The sequence below is a fragment of the Panthera tigris genome, chromosome E2 (genome assembly GCF_018350195.1).
Source record: "Panthera tigris isolate Pti1 chromosome E2, P.tigris_Pti1_mat1.1, whole genome shotgun sequence".
NCBI lineage: Eukaryota > Metazoa > Chordata > Mammalia > Carnivora > Felidae > Panthera > Panthera tigris.
Window position 1 is genome coordinate 50582230 of NC_056674.1, and position 19201 is coordinate 50601430.

A 19201-nucleotide genomic window follows, 5' to 3' on the forward strand; every position below is an offset into this window, starting at 1 on the left:
TTGACAATGCAGAGTAGTGGTCAAGGATTTTGAAAAATGTACCTCTACTGGGATTTTTCTGATATGTTTCTTATGATTAGCTTAGGGTTATGGGTTTGGGGAAGGAAGAACACAGGGGTACAGTGTAATTTTTTATCACATAATATCAAGGGTACATAAATCAATGTGACTTATTTCTCTTGATGTTAACCTTGATCTCCAGGCTGAGGTAGTGTTTGTTGGGTTTCTCCACAATCAAGTTACTCTATTTTTTTTCCCTTTTCCATACGGCGTTTTGAGAAGGAGGTCACTGGTGCAGCCCACACTGAGGAGAGGGATTTATACTTCAATTCGCAGGGGGCAGACTACGTAAAATATTTGCAATTCTTCTGCAGGGCAGATTTGTCTCTCCTCCTCCATTCATTTATTAATATCTGTATGGACTCATACAGTATAAGATTTTATACTTATTTTATACTTTGTGTTATAATCTAATACCACTTTATCTCTTTTATTGCTCCAATCAACCCTCTTTAGCCATTGGGAACTCGTTCAGTTGGATCTTGTGTTGCTTTGACATTCACTGTAGTTTTTTGTTTGCTTGTGTGTACCATTTCCCTACTTTTCAGCACTGCTAGACACAACAGGCTCACCTTGTGTCTTCTGTCCCAGTTTCATAACTAGCATTTTCCCAAAGATCCCCCAATCCTTTGAGTGGAAATGTGGATGTCTAGCAGAGATAGTTTTCCTTATAAAGTTTCACATGACCAGAGTTTTTTTTAAATATATTTTTTTAATGTTTATTTTTGTTTTTTAGAAAGAGAGACAGAGCATGAGCGGGGCAGGGGCAGAGAGAGAGGGAGACACAGAATCTGAAGCAGGCTCCAGGCTCTGAGCTGTCAGCAGAGAACCCGACACGGTCTAGAACTCGGCAACAGTGAGATCATGACCTGAGCCGAAGTCGAACACCTGACCAACTGAGCCACTCACGCGCCCCCAGAGAATAAGTTCTTAAATAATAATTTGGTAAAGCAGGATAATTCAAATAATCTTTATTTATCAATTAGTACTTTGTATTTGAATCTAGGCTTTGGAATCTATGTAATGGCTCCTACTAAACCTTACAAAAGCCGATCACACTTTCTAGATGTTTTAATTATTTTAAAAACCAGTCTGTCAAAATAGAATTTCATGACAAGTGTAAAATTTACTGAAGTGGCCTTTTCCAGCTATTCTTGCCAACCTAACACACTCTTGGGGATAAGAGAAGCGGGCTAAAGTATTTATTATATGCCTGCTCTACCTGTAGTTGTCTTCCAGTGAACCTTCCTGTGTAAGGTGCAAAGGCACCCGACACACTCGGTTGGGGAGACAAGGGTACTATATTGTAATGATGGCAAACTCCTGGAGACACCATTACATTTACAGTCTAGTTTCAATTGTGCTCTACATTAGGTACATAATACAGATATTGTAAAAATCACTTAGGAGCCTTGGGTCACTTTCTGTTAGGTGAGGAGGTTAGATTAGAGGATTTAGCAAGATTCTCTCAAGTGCTAACATGTTCCGCTAACACAATGCAACACAGAATTAAGAGTTGAACTACTGAGTATAATTACTACAAGAGTTCAGAGAATAGAAACGATGATGTTCACTGAAACCACGGGGGAGGAAATGATGAAATATGTGTGACAGGGGATTTTAGGTGACTGCAAAATATTTAGTGCTTGGATTTATAACCAAAGTCAAACGTTTATGACCTGGTAATCACCCTTATGTTTTATTTCATGTGACAACAGCATCGCTAACCTGAGCCACTTTCAATCAAATTGATCGGTTGTTTTATTAAACAGCTTACTGCTTATTACTGGGCTGAGGTCTAACAGAAATGTAGGACAGGTGGTTCAGTGAAGAATAAAACACAAAGGTTATTTTAAGCCGAACTTATTTGTAAGAGTAGAATTCCTGTTCTTTTAGTTGTCCCTCACTAATGAACTGCTCCTAGTGCTAACAGCAATCACTGCTGGCTGGAAAATAAGATGGCTTTTTAAATGATTCCCAGACGTTAGAGAATTCTGGTTAGAGATTCTACTTGAGTTATTGTTTCTGGCCCCAAGAATTGTGTGAATCCCCACTTGCAATCAGAGAGCAGCATAGAGAAGGATCTACCAAGTGTGGCAAATAATGTTTGCTACCAACTGCTGCTCATCATTTTCTCTGACAGATTCAGCTCACGATTAGAGGCTAAAGTAACATTCCCCACGGTGCTGAGATGTGAATTCATGAAAATAGCTGCCATCGGTAAACATTTTAAGTGTTGAAACAGCCATCCGCTTCCAGTCCCAGGGAAAAAGATATGGTATAATGAAATTAATAAAAGGAATAGATGTGCTTCCTGGATTCAGATCCTGTAGCACAGGGAAATTCACGTGTTTACGGGAAGAAGGTGAAACAAAATTTTATTTTGTGCTTCTGATTCCCAAAAGCAAAATGCCCCAAATTCAAGATTTGGGAAGATGTTTTGGCTACATTGAGAACCTTTCACAAAATCACTTGGATGGTAGTTAAAGTTCAGATGCTAAAACTTTATCAATGGGACTCTGCTCTTACATTATTCCTTCTAAAGAAGTTTTCATTACCATATTACAGTGTGTTTTCTACTCTTCTTGCTAGGTTGGTAATTGCGAATTGAAGAGAACTTCTATCTGTTCACGTAGAAAAAAACAAAAGTAAACAATAGGAAGAAAGCAGATGGGAATTAAATCCTGAATAACAACCCAAGTTCTCTTGAGCCGGTATAACTGACGAGTTGAAAGAACTCTCTTTTTGCAGCAAATCAGAAAACCAAGAATCTTACCTTTACCACCAATTCGATGTGGAAACAAACAATTCATGTTATGTGTCAGGGTTTCAGTTCTTACGGAAACAAAATGAGTAAATAGGAAAGGATCATCTGTAAGATTTCTGCCAGGCATAAATAACTGATATTTACGTTAGCGAGAACACTACTGCCAGAGCAGAACCTTCAGATAAAAGAAAGACTCCACGCTGGTAAAGAAAATAAATAGAAAAAGGAAATCAAACACTAAGAAGCTGGCTAGACTTACACAAAAAAACCTGACAAGAATCCCATTTGTAAGGAGGGGTATTAGACCATAAAAAAATAGACTGTTTGCATGTTAAAGTCTGGCCTTCATAATATAGATGAGGAAATTGGCCTCGGATGAGTGCAGGGCCTGGTTTGAAGTCAGGGAGTGTACAGAACGTGAGACTGGAATCGAGGATCCCCCGACTGCCAGGAAGCTGTCTCCAGGGCACCAGCTGCCCTAGCGTCATTCTGTCATTACCGCCACATTTGTCATATTACATGTTCTTCCTCTTCCTTTCAGCTGCTCAGAGAGATTAGATTTTCCTCCATAATCATTCATTCAGCAAGTATTTATAGAGCACATATACGTGTCAGGTACCACTCTCTAAGCAAGGGATACACTGCCGTAGATGATGGGGCATTTTTCTGTCATTAGAAGCACGCGCAACAAATGTTGTGTGAAAATATTTCTCTCGGGGCGCCTGGGTGGCTCAGTTGGTTAAGCATCCAACTTCAACTCAGGTCATGATCTCATGGTTCATGGGTTCGAGCCCCGCGTCGGGCTCTGTGCTGACAGCACGGAGCCTGGAGACTGCTTCAGATTCTGTGTGTTCCTCTCTGTCTGCCCCTCCCTATGCACACTCTGTCTGTCTCTGTCTCCAAAATTAACATGAAAAAACATTTCTCCCTGGATGACATTTCAGGCCTCTCTAAGCACTTCTATAGTCAAAATGAAATATCAGCTCAGATTATCTGCTGTATATGAGCAGACAAAAACTGAACATGGACAACGTGCCACCATGATTTAAACATATTCCTTTGAAAAGATACAAGTTTGAAACAAAAATTACCAAGGCAAGTCTTTTCTGTTTCCCAAAAATACTCAAAAAAGCTATGGATCTTAAATAGATACAGTAAATGTGCACAGAATGAAATTCATCCACTTAAACATGAATCCATCATTCTCAGAAGTGCTGACGGGGAAGAAACAATTGTAGTTTTTTGTACAATTTCAAATTTACTTACCTTATCTATTTAAGTATTTGGATATTTATTATAATTACATGTACTTAATTTTTAAAATTTTGAAAGGCTATTAATTATAGAGATGTAATTACAGAGATTAATTATAGAGATAATGATGCCCCAAAGAAATCAATTCTCTAATACAGAACACCTATGGGTAACAGAGATGAATAAAAATGATAAAAATACTAAAAAGAATGTTTTTAAGGTTTACATTAGTTTTCCCCATCCGTAGCCTACAATGTTATGTTTACTCATCTTTAGAAGATGTTAACATGACCTCTATAAAAAAATTTCTGTAAAAATTTTTCCTTATGGGGGTGCCTGGGTGACTTAGTTGGTTAAGCATCCAACTTTGGCTCAGGTCATGATCTTGCAGTCTATCAGTTCAAGCCCCAGGTTGGGCTCTGTGCTGACAGCTCAGAGCCTGGAGCCCGCTTCAGATTCTGTCTCCCTCTCTGTCTGCACCTTCCCCCCGCTCACACTCTGCCTCCTTCTCTCTCTCTCTCTCTCTCTCTCTCTCTCTCAAAAATAAACATTTAAAAAATATTTTTTAAATTTTTACTTACATAAAAATGCTGACCAGACATGAAATACAAATTAGGTCTATATTATCCTTAAAATTCCCCTAGCACTAGACAGGTACTATGGGTAATTCTGGTGGTACTCAGGATAATCTTACATACAAGCAGATGCAGAATCCTTGAGAAGATGTATTTAGATGCCCAAACAATTTAGATCGCTTAATAAATAGGCAAAATCCAAATAAGCAAGCCAACAACAACCCAAACATTGCATGATAAACTTTGTAAAACCAACCGGCAAGCCAAACCTCCCTATTACATAAATTGAGAAAAATTGTTAAAGTAAGTTTCAAGACCAAAGCACAGGGAATGACAAATGTGTATGAAATTTTTAAACATCACGTCAGATAAAACTTGGCGGCTTTTATGGATAATCATCAAAAGATCAGAGTCCGAAATGAAATGATTTCTTAAATCTCAGAGTTGGCAGCCGCCCTTGATGAGACGCTGAAATTAAACCACTGCAGTCAATTTGATGGCTCAGATCTCCCTCGCAAAGCAGGCCGGCTGTGCTGACCAATGCGAGAATCTGTGGCTGTGAACTTGCCTCCCTAAAGATGTGTTCCATGTATCTACCAGCTCCTCTCACTACTGCCCTACCTCATCCCATTCGGCAAAAGAGAAATCAAGTGACATTTTCATTTCCACTTAAAAACCACCTCGCCAAGGCCCCAACTTCGTTAGGTTCTGCTCCTGTTTTCTACTCACCACGAGGGGCAGTTCTGTCCGTGGACTATGGTCACCATTTTTCTAGCAACCAATAACCTTTCTCTCGCTGGTTACTGAGCGTTTGTAACAAAGCTCCTTGCCCTTTTCCTTTTTAAACCCGGCTCATGTCTTCCTTCTTGCCAATGCCACGTATCTTAGAATTTTGCTAGGGTAGCATCTCATGCCCAGGTGCTACTTTCTAGGTCATGTTTCTGCTCCTGCACAGCAAGCCACCCCGGAACTTCCTGATTTAAAATAAGAATACTTTTGGGTGCCTGGGAGGCGTAGTCAGTTAAGCGTCCCATCTCAGTTCAGGTCATGATCCCTGATTTGTGAGTTCGAGCCCTGCCTCGGGCTCTGCTCTGCAGCTCAGAGCCTGGAGCCTGCTTTAGATTCTGTGTCTCCCTCTCTCTCTCTGCCCCTCTCCTCCTCATACTCTGTCTGCCTCTCTCTCTCAAAAATAAATAAATATTAAAAAACATAAAACAAGAATACTTTGTTACTGCTTACCTAGTCTACAGGCCAGCTGGGCAGCTCTCTGGTCTCAGATGGCCTCTCTCTTCTGTGTAGAGCACCTATGGGTCAGCGAGGCATCTCTCCTCCCACGGGTGGTCTGGCTACGCTTCTCCCTCTCATACCCCAGCGGGCCAGCTCAGGCTCTTTCCCAAGGAGGCCAGAAGGTTCTGAAAGAGAGTACAAGCAAGGTAAGCCTTCTCGAGTCCTAGGCTTGGAACCGGCACAACCACACCTCCTTCATTGGCCAACACACATCTCGACACCAGCCCAGATTCGACAAATGGGAAAACAACTCCTATCTCTTAAGGGGAAGAGGCTGGACCACAAAGGTGGTCAACAAAGGGGACAATGAGGTCAGGTTAAAACAACATTTTCCCCTGGATTTCCTATGTTCTGAGTCGATGCCTTAATTAACTCATTAAACGGAGGAACACATACGCCATAAAGAGCCAGTACTGACCCTCTGTCATTAAAGAGGAAGAAGGTCCCCCTCTCTGAATGATCAAAAGCAGTACACATTTCTATTTGATATCATCCGTTTACTAAGGGGAAATCACACTGAATACGTGTACTTTATATAGTGTGGCTGTAAAAAACGTATGTAACGATTCCTTTTTTCCCTTTCGTTCTCCGTTTCACCCAACAGCATGAGTGAGAGAAATACCATGACTAGAATTCCACTGCCATCTGCACACACGTAAGGCGATCGATCCGCTTTGGTTCTGAGTCACGTTTGTGGCATTTCATAAAACGCACCAGGTACGTGTCTTATTTAGGTCCTCGCTTGTCCTGAAATCATAAAATAAAATGAATTTTCCATGGCAATCTCTGTGTCTGTAGTTTAGTATAATACAGTGAGTGACACGAACCAGCAAACTTCCTGATGGTTTAAAAGCACAGTAAGCACACCAGCACCCACTTTTCCTCCCCCTATGTAGGTGCCACGTGGTTCCCCCTCATACGTCTGGGTTCCCTGTTAGATAATTTTCATTCCTGCTTCCCCAGGTTCCTTCTCCAAGCTCTCACCTTCTGCCTTCTCAACAGAAATCACACCGATGATAGGTGTGAGTTTTGCTTTTTTTTCACGACAACAACGGAAGATTTCCCATGAAGAGCCATACTGTCAAATAATTATGAGCCAAAGGCTTATTGTATTTTAAACACTTTAAGAAATTTTTAATGTTTCTTTTTTGAGAGATAGAGAGACAGAGAAAGAGACAGATCATGAGCAGGGGAAGGGCAGAGAGAGAGGGAGACCCAGAATCTGAAGCAGGCTCTAGGCTCTGAGCTGTCAGCACAGAGCCCAACGCGGGGCTTGAACTCACAAACCGCAAGATCACGACCTGGGCTGAAGTCGGACGCTTAACCGACTGAGCCACCCAGGTGCCCTGAGGCCATTTTTATATTTTAAAATGATCCCTGGGTGATTCCACTGTACAGCCCAACTCAAGGACTGTTGCTAGCTGCTCAACGAATATTCCTTTGACTATGTTGTATTTAATTTTCTAGAAACATGAATACTGTTTCTGAATTTACTGACACCTTTTGAATCAGCATTTTATTCATTGTTCTCACGTGTGCACAGACTACCTTTCCTGATAATGGGTTCTTGTTAGGTTACATGAGTCGAGTAACCACATGACAAAGACAGAAAGACAGAATATGCTTTGCATACAAATTGCTTCAGCTAATCATATTTTGAGGACATAATTAGCAGCCTGGGGAAAAATAAACAAAGATAGCTGTAGGTTCTGATGCAACATCTTCAGGCCTTAATCTCTCTGGTATGGGAAATCTGAATAAATGTATGCTCCTTTGAGAGTGGCCAAATCGGATAGTGGCATATATTATTATTCAGCACCTTTGATGAGTTACAATATTAATTAAATGTTACAACTAAAGGACATTCAATGCAAATAAGGATAACTTTATAAAGTGATTTGGAATCTGACCATCTAGGTCATAAAAAGAAGTGACTTTTGTTGGTTTCCATACAAGTCAAGAAAACTACATTTTTCCACAAAGTGGAACACGTGTCCACACAGCACTGAAACTTGCATGCACACCAATGATAGTTAATTCAGCAAGTTTATATTGCCCCCCTACATTGGTGGGCCCTGTGAGTTCATCATACTACAGTTTCTCTAGCCTATGACTTCGTTGACTGCAAGGTGAACATTTGGATGTGCCACCGAGAGAAAAAGTCGGTGATTAAAACACACTTTCCACTGCTGTCTTAGAATAAGGAAAATACAGTAAAATTTATCGAACATTTACTATGCACCAGGCATCGTGCCAAACTCTAAACATCACAATAACCATAGGAGGCATCATTATAATTCCTGACCCGTGGAGGGTGTGGGGTGGGGAATTAGGTTCAGGGAAGTTACATCACTTCCCCAAGGTCACATGATCAGGTACTGAGCTTCAGAATCCCATCTTTAACAACGTAGTACTCTACTACTCACAGTCTATTTGAGAACAAACAAGATTTTCAAAATAAGATAACATGCAGTTTTGCACAGGGTTTGCAGAGAATTTCATGGTACCTCAAAAGAAGGACACTGAAGTTCAACTCTGGGTTCTTAGAAAGTATCCTGGAGCAGAGAGAGCTAGTTTTTAAAATACCTTGAAAAACAGGTTTTGCTAAACACGTAAAGCCTGTTTGCTAATTTGCACAGGTAACCCGATTATAAAAAGAATCTGAGAATTTGAGAGAGAGAAGAACATTATAAATCATTTAGAGCTTTTAGAATGAGGAACTTGGAACCCAGGGAGGTCAGTGCACTTGCTGAAGGGCAGAGTAGCAATTCATTGCGCAGGTAGTACAGGGCTAATAGCTCAGGACCTGCTTTCGACGATGTCATTATTTACAGTGCAAATTATAAATTCTGTAGACAATGGTAACCCAGTGAAAAGTACTCAGGCAAGGTAGAGACACAACTGGAATTTTTATTCTAAAAGTGTTTCATTATTGGCAACGGGACAGATTTTGGGCGAAGGAAGACAAGTATTGAATTATTATGTAAGTTGGATGGTTCTCCAGGGAGTAAATTGGACACCCAAGACCACATCTGGTAACATCTATAGACATTTTTGATTGTCAGGACTAAAGGGAGGTGCTACTGGAACCTGGTGGATAGAAGCCAGGGATGCCACTAAGTATCCTATGATACATGTAACAGTCCCCTGCCGCTAACACACACACATAACAAATCTGGCCTGGATGGTTAACGATGCCGAGGTTGGGTAATTCTTTGGTGGTCCAAGAGGACATCAAAATCTGAACTAGCACAGCTCGGGGGAGTCAAGTTTCATTCATTCATTAAATACTCACTGTGGATCTACTTTTGTGCCAGGGACTGTGACGTACTCCAGACAAAACAATAAAGATATGCACAGGGAACCCCTGTCCTCACATGGCTTACAGCATAGTGGGGGATATCAGTGAGTACTGAGCTACTTAAATATAACATTAAGAGGATCACGGTGGTGGAGGGGCGCCTGGGTGGCTCAGTTGGGTGAGCATCTAACTTTGGCGCACGTCATGATCTCATGGTTCATGAGTTCGAGCCCCACCATCGGGCTCGCTGCTTTCAGTGCGGAGTCTGCTTCAGATCCTGTGTCCCCCCACCCCCGCAACTAAATAAAAAATATCAGAAAAAAAAATAATAATAAAGAGGATCAGGTTAGTGGAAATGCCGTGTTGGGAGTGCATCAACCTTTTCACAATTAAATTATAATTGATCTGTGCAGCCTACCATATATATGGTGGTACAAAAATAATGGGACTACCCAACACTTCTTGGTTTACATCATACTCCACTGAGGAAGTAACATTTAAGGCCATCTTAAGACGAAGAAAAGGAGGAAAATCCTCCACGCTGCTGGAACACCATCTGCAAAAAACTGAGAATTAAAAGGAAGGGAACGGATGGCAACCAGATCACAGAAAAAGATGTGTGGGAAAAAGGAGGATGATGAGGGTCACAGGGGCGAGAGCACACAGGCCATCACTGTTTTCAATCCAGCAACGGAAGGCAAGTGCCCTGAAGTGCTGACTCACAATAGAACAATATCCCCTGATTTCCGGGGAAACCCGTGATGATATAAAAATGAAAACAGCAACACCACACGCAGCTGTGCTTTCTGAATGGTACAGGGGTATAATTAGAGTTTAAGAGTTTGTGATTCACGTACCTCCTTTCAGGTACTCGGGAAGGGCATTATTTAGAATGGTTCTACAAACTTTGGGATTGGATTTCAGCGCAGTCACACACACACACACACACACACACACACACACACACACGCGTATATTCTTTACTTAAGCCTCAATACATTTCTAAAGAAACCACTGTAGTAGCTATGAATTTACTTATTTAAAGTCTTCAGAATGAAAGAAATAAAGCACCTCTTAATGTGGTATTTCAGTGAAATGTGGCCTTTAGTAAAGACATTTTAAAGTGCAAAGGAAGCTTTTTTTTTTTTAAGAGATTACAACCTAAAACAGGAGAAGAGGTGTTTTGTTTTGTTTTGTTTTTTAATTTTGGGGGGGGTCAATCTTGTATTTCCTTCTTAACAAAAATTAGTTTTGGAGAGAACAGCATCCCTCTGATTTCATGGTATTTATACGAAAAATCGTGCCTTTCCCAAGGGTAGTAATTAAATAACTGAAAAAATTAAGATGATAGGCAATTAGTGGTGCATAAAGAAAAGAGCCATTTCTTTTCCTTTAAAAGATATTTGTGACGTTTAGTATGGCCTCTGTGTGGTAGAATGGTGAATCTCTGTAGTGTTTAAAATATTTAATACACAGTTTACCTGTGACAGAATTAAACTCAACAGTGAATTAACATGAATTAACAATTTGTATATAAAAGCAAGATGGCAAAGAGGAATGGGCACAAGGTATCAGAATCTAACCAACCTGATTGTGAATCTTGGCTGTAGCCTCTGACCTGTCCACCCAGCGGCCAGGTAGGTTCACGGGAAAGTTGGATTTTACTATAGCGTCAAGGATCCGTTACTCAGAAACTGAATACTGTTGGAAAAAATGATGCCTAAGAAATAGAAAGCAATGTGACAACTTGTCAGACAGACTCGACTATTGGAGAGTGTTTCAGCGATGTTCCTATGGGGGGGGGGGGACTCTGATACTAAATCAAGGGTAAGGTTCAGATATGCCACCTGTTTTAATATCTTTAATTTTATTTGAGAAGATTTGCCCAAATCCAATGCAAATGAAAAGGCGGGATTAGGATATAGAGAAAGTGGACATGACTTCAAACTGAGAGATTATTTCTTGCCTCTAACATTTTGATCATTTGAAATCATTCAGACACTGAGCTGACATACATATTCTTTAAAGTATCACTGATGAGGCTCACATGATTCTTGTCGTTTGAAGACGGCATTTCACTCACAAACTCCTATCATTAATGATAACCGAGCGTGATAAAAATAATTAATGACATATCAGCATTTTTCGTTTTAAGAGAGCTGTACTCTGAAATAGGAGTTTAGTGAGTATTTCCAAATTTCCTGGAGGGTCGAGAAAGCTTGTTACATTATTACTTGCAATTATAATGATAGAAAAACAATGACAGGTTATGGCTTTGTTTCCAGGGAATTATACTGAAATATGGAAAATAAATATGAAAAATCACAGTATTTTCTAAGTTATAAATCTGCTTCAAACTGGTTTGTATACTTGGGATACAAAGTTTGATAAATTTCCTCTCCCCAGCTGAATGATTATAGCTCCTTGGTGAGCTGACCTCCTATTTAAAATGTAAAATGAAGTGTCAAAGCTGCCAAAAGTGTCTTTAACAGACTGGACAGGGGAAAGAGTAATTGAAATTCAGAGCAAGCAATTAACTCCATGGTTCATCAAATCACGAAATCTCCCCATCTTTTTTTTTTTTTTTAAAGATTTTTAAAAACAAAACCCATGATAATCAAAAGACTTCCTTCTTGTAAATTAAGCATGTAAAACCACATCTGCTTCTTCAGGATAATTAATTCATTGACATTTGAGTCAACTGATAGGAGCACAAGCTAGTGCCATTAGTTAATTAATAACTTAAGAAAACACGTGTGGAGTGCCACTGCGTCCCAAGTCGTGTACCAAGTGCTGGGGACACAGCGAAGAAAAGGTGGTATCATGGCCCTCACAGAGCATGTGGTCTGTCACGGGATTCTAATTTCAGGCTTATCGGGAAGCGACCGTGGGTCAAGGGTGGGCACAGAGATGCTGTCTGGGGCCAGACTGTTCAGGCAAATAGGCCAGCAAGGTGGGAAGAAGGAGTCTGACGATGGCCAAACACAAATGCCCTGAAACCAAGTGGGAGCACCAGCTTCTAGTTGGCGCCCTCTGCTTTGGAGGGGTGAGGGTAGGGCGCTCTAAACGTGGAGGGAAGTGGGAAGTCAAGTGTCGTGAGACTACCGCCCACTGCTCACGTAAGTACTTGCCTCTTGTCCCCACCGAGTCAAAAACTAAACTGGATGGTTGGTGATGGGTCCGGTCCTGGCAATCTGATTCAGAGTCACGCATTAGGGGATAGTCCTGTGATGAGAGAGCCACCTACAGGGAGCAGGGTCTCAAACTGGATTCTAAGAAGATTCTAAGAAGAGGGTTCATCATTGCCTTGGAGGAAGCAAAGGGCACTGGCCATCACTGCCAGACCCCCAGGCATCCCCAGTCTGTCCCTGCTTCAACCGGAGCAGCGCCCCTTCTGGCTTATTATCCAAGGGATTAGAAGTGGCTTTTCTGCTTTAAAAATATGAAAAGAAATTGAGAACAATTAGCTAATTAAGTATTAAATCCTTTAGTATTTAGCAAATTGTAAACATATAAATAAAATAGGAAATAAATATATAAATTATAAATAATCATATAAAACAAATAGGATTATATATATACACATATATATGAATATGAACATATTATATATAAACATATACATATGAATATATATATATATACATATATATATGTATATAAAGACATGAGGTTTTTGGCTCTTGAGTGGCTCTTTCCTGGGATACTAGCCCTACCACTTACTAGATTACTAGATGTGTGTCTCTGGTGGAGTTACCTAATTCATCTAAGCCTCAGTTTCCTCTACCAAGTGGGGGTAATAATGGTACCCATCTCCTAGCGTGGCTGAGAGAACGGAGAGTCAATACAGACAGTGCAGAGAAGACAGCCTGGCACAGAGCACGCTCCCAAGTGGGGTCACAGATTTTCTTTCTGTGGCCAAAGGCACCTGCTGCATCAAGGAAGACTGGGACTGTTAAAAGGTGGAGGAAAAAAGCAGCATCAGTATTCTGCTTTTGACTTTTCGCTAAGATTTTTGAGTCCCTAGTGACAGAATAGCTCTTGACAAGTGAAGAGGCTTTGTTTGGGAGAAAAGGTCATGGTCAAGTCAAAACCTTTATTCTGCCTTTTGAAAGCTAAGATGGGGTGGCTGAGAGTGTGAGGTTCACTGTGCATGACGAGGTAGGGACAATGTGGAAAGGAAGGTCGTCAGTAAGGGAAAGTGGGGGAGCAGTGTGGTGTCCTGCCCTGGCGCTGGGAGTTGGTCAAAGGGGGATGTGAGTGGCAGAAAATGTACCAGGGTGCCTTCTCCCTATTACCCCTCACAGGGCATCAGAGGTACACAAAGTGCAAAGTGGAAGGTGGTCCCTGAGATAAAAGCCTTCAGACAGTGTCCCACGTCCAAGTTCCCACAGATGGCACTGCCACGCACAATCACCAAGGGTTCCCATGTGATTAGATCCTGAGAAGGCCAAGTTCACATTAGCCGGTGACCTGCGGACACCTTGGAGTGAGACAAGGAGACTGCAGATAGTGGGGCCCTTCAAACTGGAGGCAGAAGGCTACAAACAGCAGTGGGTACCAGACATCATCAATAGCTCATCAGTCAAGAGCAGGACAGATAAGCCACTGGAAGGCAGGGTCCCCAGGAGCTTACAGGAACACTCGCTTCCGAAGGCAGAGGGAATGGAGGGCGACTGCCCAGACATTTAGGATTTGCACACATCCTCCTTCACCCAGCAGCCCTCTCTAGGGGATAAGGAGGGAAAAAGGAAAAATGGGCTATAGACAAACAGCCATACAAAGGGATTTAAATTTTGCTGGCACTTTCTCCTAATGAATCAAAATTAAACAGGAAGAAATTGTTGCCTTGAATTTGTTCATTTAAAATCATTTTGTGCATTCCCCATCTTCCTGCTGTGGTTAGCTACTGTTAGAAACTGGGCTCCAGAGCAAGTTCCAGAACATTAAGGAAAACGACTTTTTTTGAACATTTCAGTTTGAACAGGACCCCTGTACAAAACATAAATGACCCTCAGGTGTGCATTATTTAGCTGTTACTGATGGGATCACCCTGTCTCCCTGCTCTAGAAGGTCCTTTCAGAGCCTAGGGCAGAGGGCTCAGAGCAGTCCTGAAGTATGTGACATTTCTGAAGGTGGTTTTGAATATATGGGGCTAACACCCAATGTCCTTCCCAAAGCCCAATTATCCTCGAATGGGAATGCCGAGTTTTGTCTCATTTTGATTCCTTCAGGGTCACTACTACTCAGTTAGACCTGACGATGAATAGGAACAATTTCTTATTTTCCTGTTTGGAGTTACTAGTCATTTATTACGACCATCCAGCTTGCTTTCCATAACTTGTCCTTGGGTGGGTTGGGGAGAGTGTCACAGAACCTTTAGAGAGAGAAAGAACCTGAGAATCTAGTCTAATTTAAACTTTTTACCTTTATTTATTTATTTTGAGAGAGAGAGAGAGTGGGGGAGGGACAGAAAGAGTTAAAGAGAGAGAGAGAATCCCAAGCAGGCTCCACGCTGTCAGCACAGAGCCCAATGGGGAGCTAGAACTCACGAACGGTGAGATCATGACCCGAGCTGAAATCAAGAGTCAGTCGCTTAACCAACTGAGCCTCCCAGGTGCCCCAAGTCTTATTTTATACATAAGCTGAGTCACAGGTGATCTAGGTGACTGGCAGGGGGCCACCTAATATGGCACCCCTGAACTTCCAACTCCTTCTGGTGCCCACCCAGAGCCCTAAGACGCACACGGTGGGGCACACACCAGATGTGGCCTGAAAATACATGAGGGCAAGTCTTTGGATCCACTGAAACCAGCATTCCCCTTACAGACATGCATTATAGAGCAATTTCCCGAAAATATCGAGCACACATTGTCAGCTCCCGCAAAAAGAAAAAAAAAATAGAAAAGAAAGAAAAGAAGAGAAAAGAAAAGAATGAATTTTGAGTGGGGTTAGCCACATGTGCTGAGTACTTGATTTCTGGAGGAAACAACCCCTGGTTATCAAGAACTGAGTGAAGAGTTTACCCATTCGGGGGCCTGACAGAAATGAGCGAAAAGGAATCAGATTTTGGTTTTGTTCAGCCAAGGGAGAGTCATTTGACTTATAGGTTCACACACACACACACACACACACACACACACACACACACACACACACACACACAAAAGCAAACTTGGCTGCAGAAGGTGTGCTTTCCAGTTGAGAATTCCTAGGTTTTATTGGAGTTCAGTCAAAGTGGAACCTGTTGATGGAGGAGGTTAATGTCTATCACAGTCTGGGTATTTCTGCAATGACTTCTTTCACAGAGTGTTCATTTTAAGAATAAAGAGGTCTTTACGGTGAGTGAAAGTTTAATGAGGATTACAAGGGCCCCCCAGATGCTTACGACCCATTTGAATAACCCATAACCTCTATGTTTATCATGAGAGGGAACATGCCAATTTAAAGTATTACAGACATTCTTCAGAAGACCTTTACAGTTTCCATAGGCATTTTCAAGAATTTTCTTCTACATTCTGCAATTTATAAGTTGCAGAATGTGTGTTACTATGGAAACGACCTCTGGTCTCTTTGTTACTCAACTACACGAAAGATAAGCTTTGGGGATGTACCCCCACTAGTAAATATCTTTTCTTTGCTGTTTACCCCTTCATACTTCCTTCTGCTGTTATACATGCTCGCTGTGAAACATCAGAGCAGGTATTATAAAGAAGACAAGTATGGAGTTTAATAAAAGCACAAATGTTTTCTGGAACCTGAATCGAGGGAGCTTTAGCAAAGTCAGCAAACGAAGGGATGTCATCGCAGCTAATATTTGTTAACTACTTAGCAATAGTTTCCTCCTGTGAAATTCAAACTTTGGTGTGTGCGTGCAGGACAATCACACAGTGGGCTTGCTTGAAGCCCGCTGCTGGGCTCCACCATCACAGTCCCCGATGCGAAAGACCCGGGGCAGGGCCCACAATGTGCTTTCGGAACAAGTCCCAGGTGAAGCTGGACACTGGTGACCCAGGCACCGCAGAGAGAACCACCCTGCCGACCATCGTCCAGAGCTTTTTAAAAACAATTGTAAAAGTGGGGCGCCTGGGTGGCTCCGTTGGTTAAGCGTCCAACTTCCGCTCAGGTCATGATCTCACGGTTCGTGAGTTTGAGCCCCGTGTCGGGCTCTGGGCTGACAGCTCAGAGCCTGGAGCCTGCTTCGGATTCTGTGTGTGTGTCTCTCTCTGCCCCACCCCCTACTTGTGCTGTCTGTCTCTGTCTCTCAAAAATAAGTAAACATTAAAAAACTGTGGTCAAATATCCATTACATAAGATGGGCCATTTTAACCATTTTGAGGCGCAGGGCATATATTATATTCACGTTGTGGTGCGACCATCATCGCCGTCTGCCTCCGAAATGCCCTTGTCATCCCAAAGTGAAACTCTTCCCGCTAATAAATATCTTCCATTCCTCCCTCCACCCAGGCTCTGGCAACTGCCATTCTACAGTCTCTATGAATTTGACTATTTCAGGTACCCCGTAAAGTGAAATCATACAGCATTTGTCTTCTCGTGACAAGCTTCTTTCACGTAGCCTGATGTGATCAAAGTTTATCCACGTTGAGTGCGTATCAGAACTTCCTTCCTCTCTAAGGCTGAATAATATTCCACTGTATACGCATACCACAAGTTGTTGATCCATCCATCCATCTGATGATGGACACTGGTTTGTTTCCACCTCTTGGCTGTGGTGAAGAATGCTGGGAACATGGGTGTACAAATATCTGTTCAAATACCTGCTTTCAGTTCTTCTAGGCATATGCCAAGAAGTAGAAGTGCTGATTCTAAGCATTTTACATGTACAATTACACTTCAAATTTAGAAAAAGGCAGGTTATTATTTCCATCTTACGGTTGAGGAAAAAGACACCCAAAATTCACCTCATCTGACTCAGGCCACACAGCTCGTAGGCACAGGTAGGCCGACTCCTCCATTCAGGTACCCAGGACACTTAACTGTCTTCTCTGCCCGAAGGAAGCATTTCACTGTCCCTGGAAAACTCCCCACATTGATACAGACATTACTTTTTTAGAATAAAGAGTGGAAGTAATTACGTTTCCAAAATGACAGCTAGCATGAGATTCAATAATCTAATGTATGTAAGGATTCAGGTAAAAGATAAAGCAAATCATTCTTTCCAGTTTGTTAATTCACGCATCTCTTCTTTAAATTATTTCTGGAATAAAGTAGGCTAAACTATCTCTAAAATCTGCCACTTAGGGGCCAAACTATTTTCAATCGCGTAAACATTTCCTCTCTGAGCCGTCAAACATGACGATGTGACAGTGGAGGGGGACTGTCCTTCCAATAATCAGAACAGCAGGATTGGGCCCTTGTCGTATTCAGTTCTCTGGAGAATTAAGCCAAGCCATCCAGAGAGATATTCCTGCAGTGGGCTTTACATGCAGTTAGGTTAGATTAATATGCCGCATGAATTAGAAGCCACAATCTAAATGTTACAGGGGAAATCCAGCATAGGATATAGGACACAGGAGAGCAGAAAACAACGTGGCTGAGAAACTCACAGGGGGTGTGCAGTTTCAAACACTTGATTCTGTTTCTGGAATGCACCTTCCTCCTCCGTGGGCTGCTTACTCCCACATCTAAGACTCAAGAAGGCTAGTAAGTGTGACAGTGCACATCAGGTATGAGAGATGATGAAAGTGGTGGATGAAAATGGCCCGAAGACTAGAGGGTGTCATTAATTACAGATATTTTAAATATTTTAAAGGCGCACATTTCTCCTCCTGGATGTGCAATCAGGATGTGGGGGGTTTTAAGGCTGCAAATAAGCATTTCCATTCTTCAAGCCCGGTCTCAGGTCATACACATGTGTTGTCTTCCTTGCCGGCCTCACTGCTTTGAGAATATTGAAAGATTATTAGAGCACTATTGCTTTTATAGATACAGGTCAACCTTCAGCTAAAAGAGACAGGAGAGAGGACCAAAGGCACTTCTCCACCCCTTGGTCTAGTTCTCCAGGCAGTATGATACCGTAATTCTAGGAATCTAGGGGAGAAGGACTTGTTACATAAACAGCTGAGAAAGGTGGGCACTTTGCCCTGCAGGTGACAAAATCCTGCAAACAGGTCCCCATCTCTAGTCTTGGATGCTGTGACCAAAACATTGCCAGCGCTCCCAGCTGCTCCTTAAATTATATACTTTTCCATCTTATTTGTGGAGTTCTAAATGAGCTGCCATTTGTGGGGGATTCTACCCAGCCTCTCCCCTCCATCTTCCAGAAAATAGTCCTTGCCCCCTCCAAATTACCATAAACATGGCTCTCCGAGCTTTTTTGCTACAACACCTAGGATTGCTATTTAATGAATCTGGAAATTTAAATTTTCACGAAATAGCAAAGGACTTATCACATCTCCTGTGGTTGCACGTGCACTGAAATATTTTTCTTTTTCCATTTCATTGGTGATAATTCATACAAAGGGAGAACAGCAAATTAAAGATATAGAATGTCATGCATTCTCTTTTTTGAATGTATCATCTGCACCCCAAGTCCAGCCTTTATTTTTCAAGTTAATTTTCTTGTACAAAGAAACTTTTAAAATACTTTTCTCGTATTTAGATATAATGTTTAAGCATGAAAAAATTCTGGATGGGTGTCTCCTTGAAATTGTTCCTACAGCTTGAAGTTCCTTCCTTTTATCAACATTTGACTATATTTTCCTTTCCATACCTAGAACATTCTTTTCATGTCTGAGCCCAAATTGCTCTCTGATCAGAAACATTGGTTCCACTAAATAACTCTTTCAGTTCTTAAAGTACTTATGCTTCTCCAGACATTTAATGTGAGATCCAAATATTACTTATAAAGCTGCATCCTGTTGTAATGTCTCTGCTGAGGAATCTTAATTATTTCTTGTTGGTATTTCTTTAAATAATGGGTTTAAAGATGGTGCC

The 19201-nt window shown here is 41.6% G+C and overlaps 1 long non-coding RNA gene across 1 annotated transcript in view; it reads right to left on the minus strand.

The window, feature by feature from the left end:
- Positions 1-6041, minus strand: part of LOC122234348 — a 39313-nt gene extending 33272 nt beyond the window's left edge. Inside the window, exon 1 of the long non-coding RNA XR_006212117.1 lies at positions 5896-6041. This is a non-coding gene — a long non-coding RNA (uncharacterized LOC122234348). The remainder of the gene's footprint in view (positions 1-5895) is intronic.
- Between the last annotated feature and the right edge of the window lie 13160 nt (positions 6042-19201).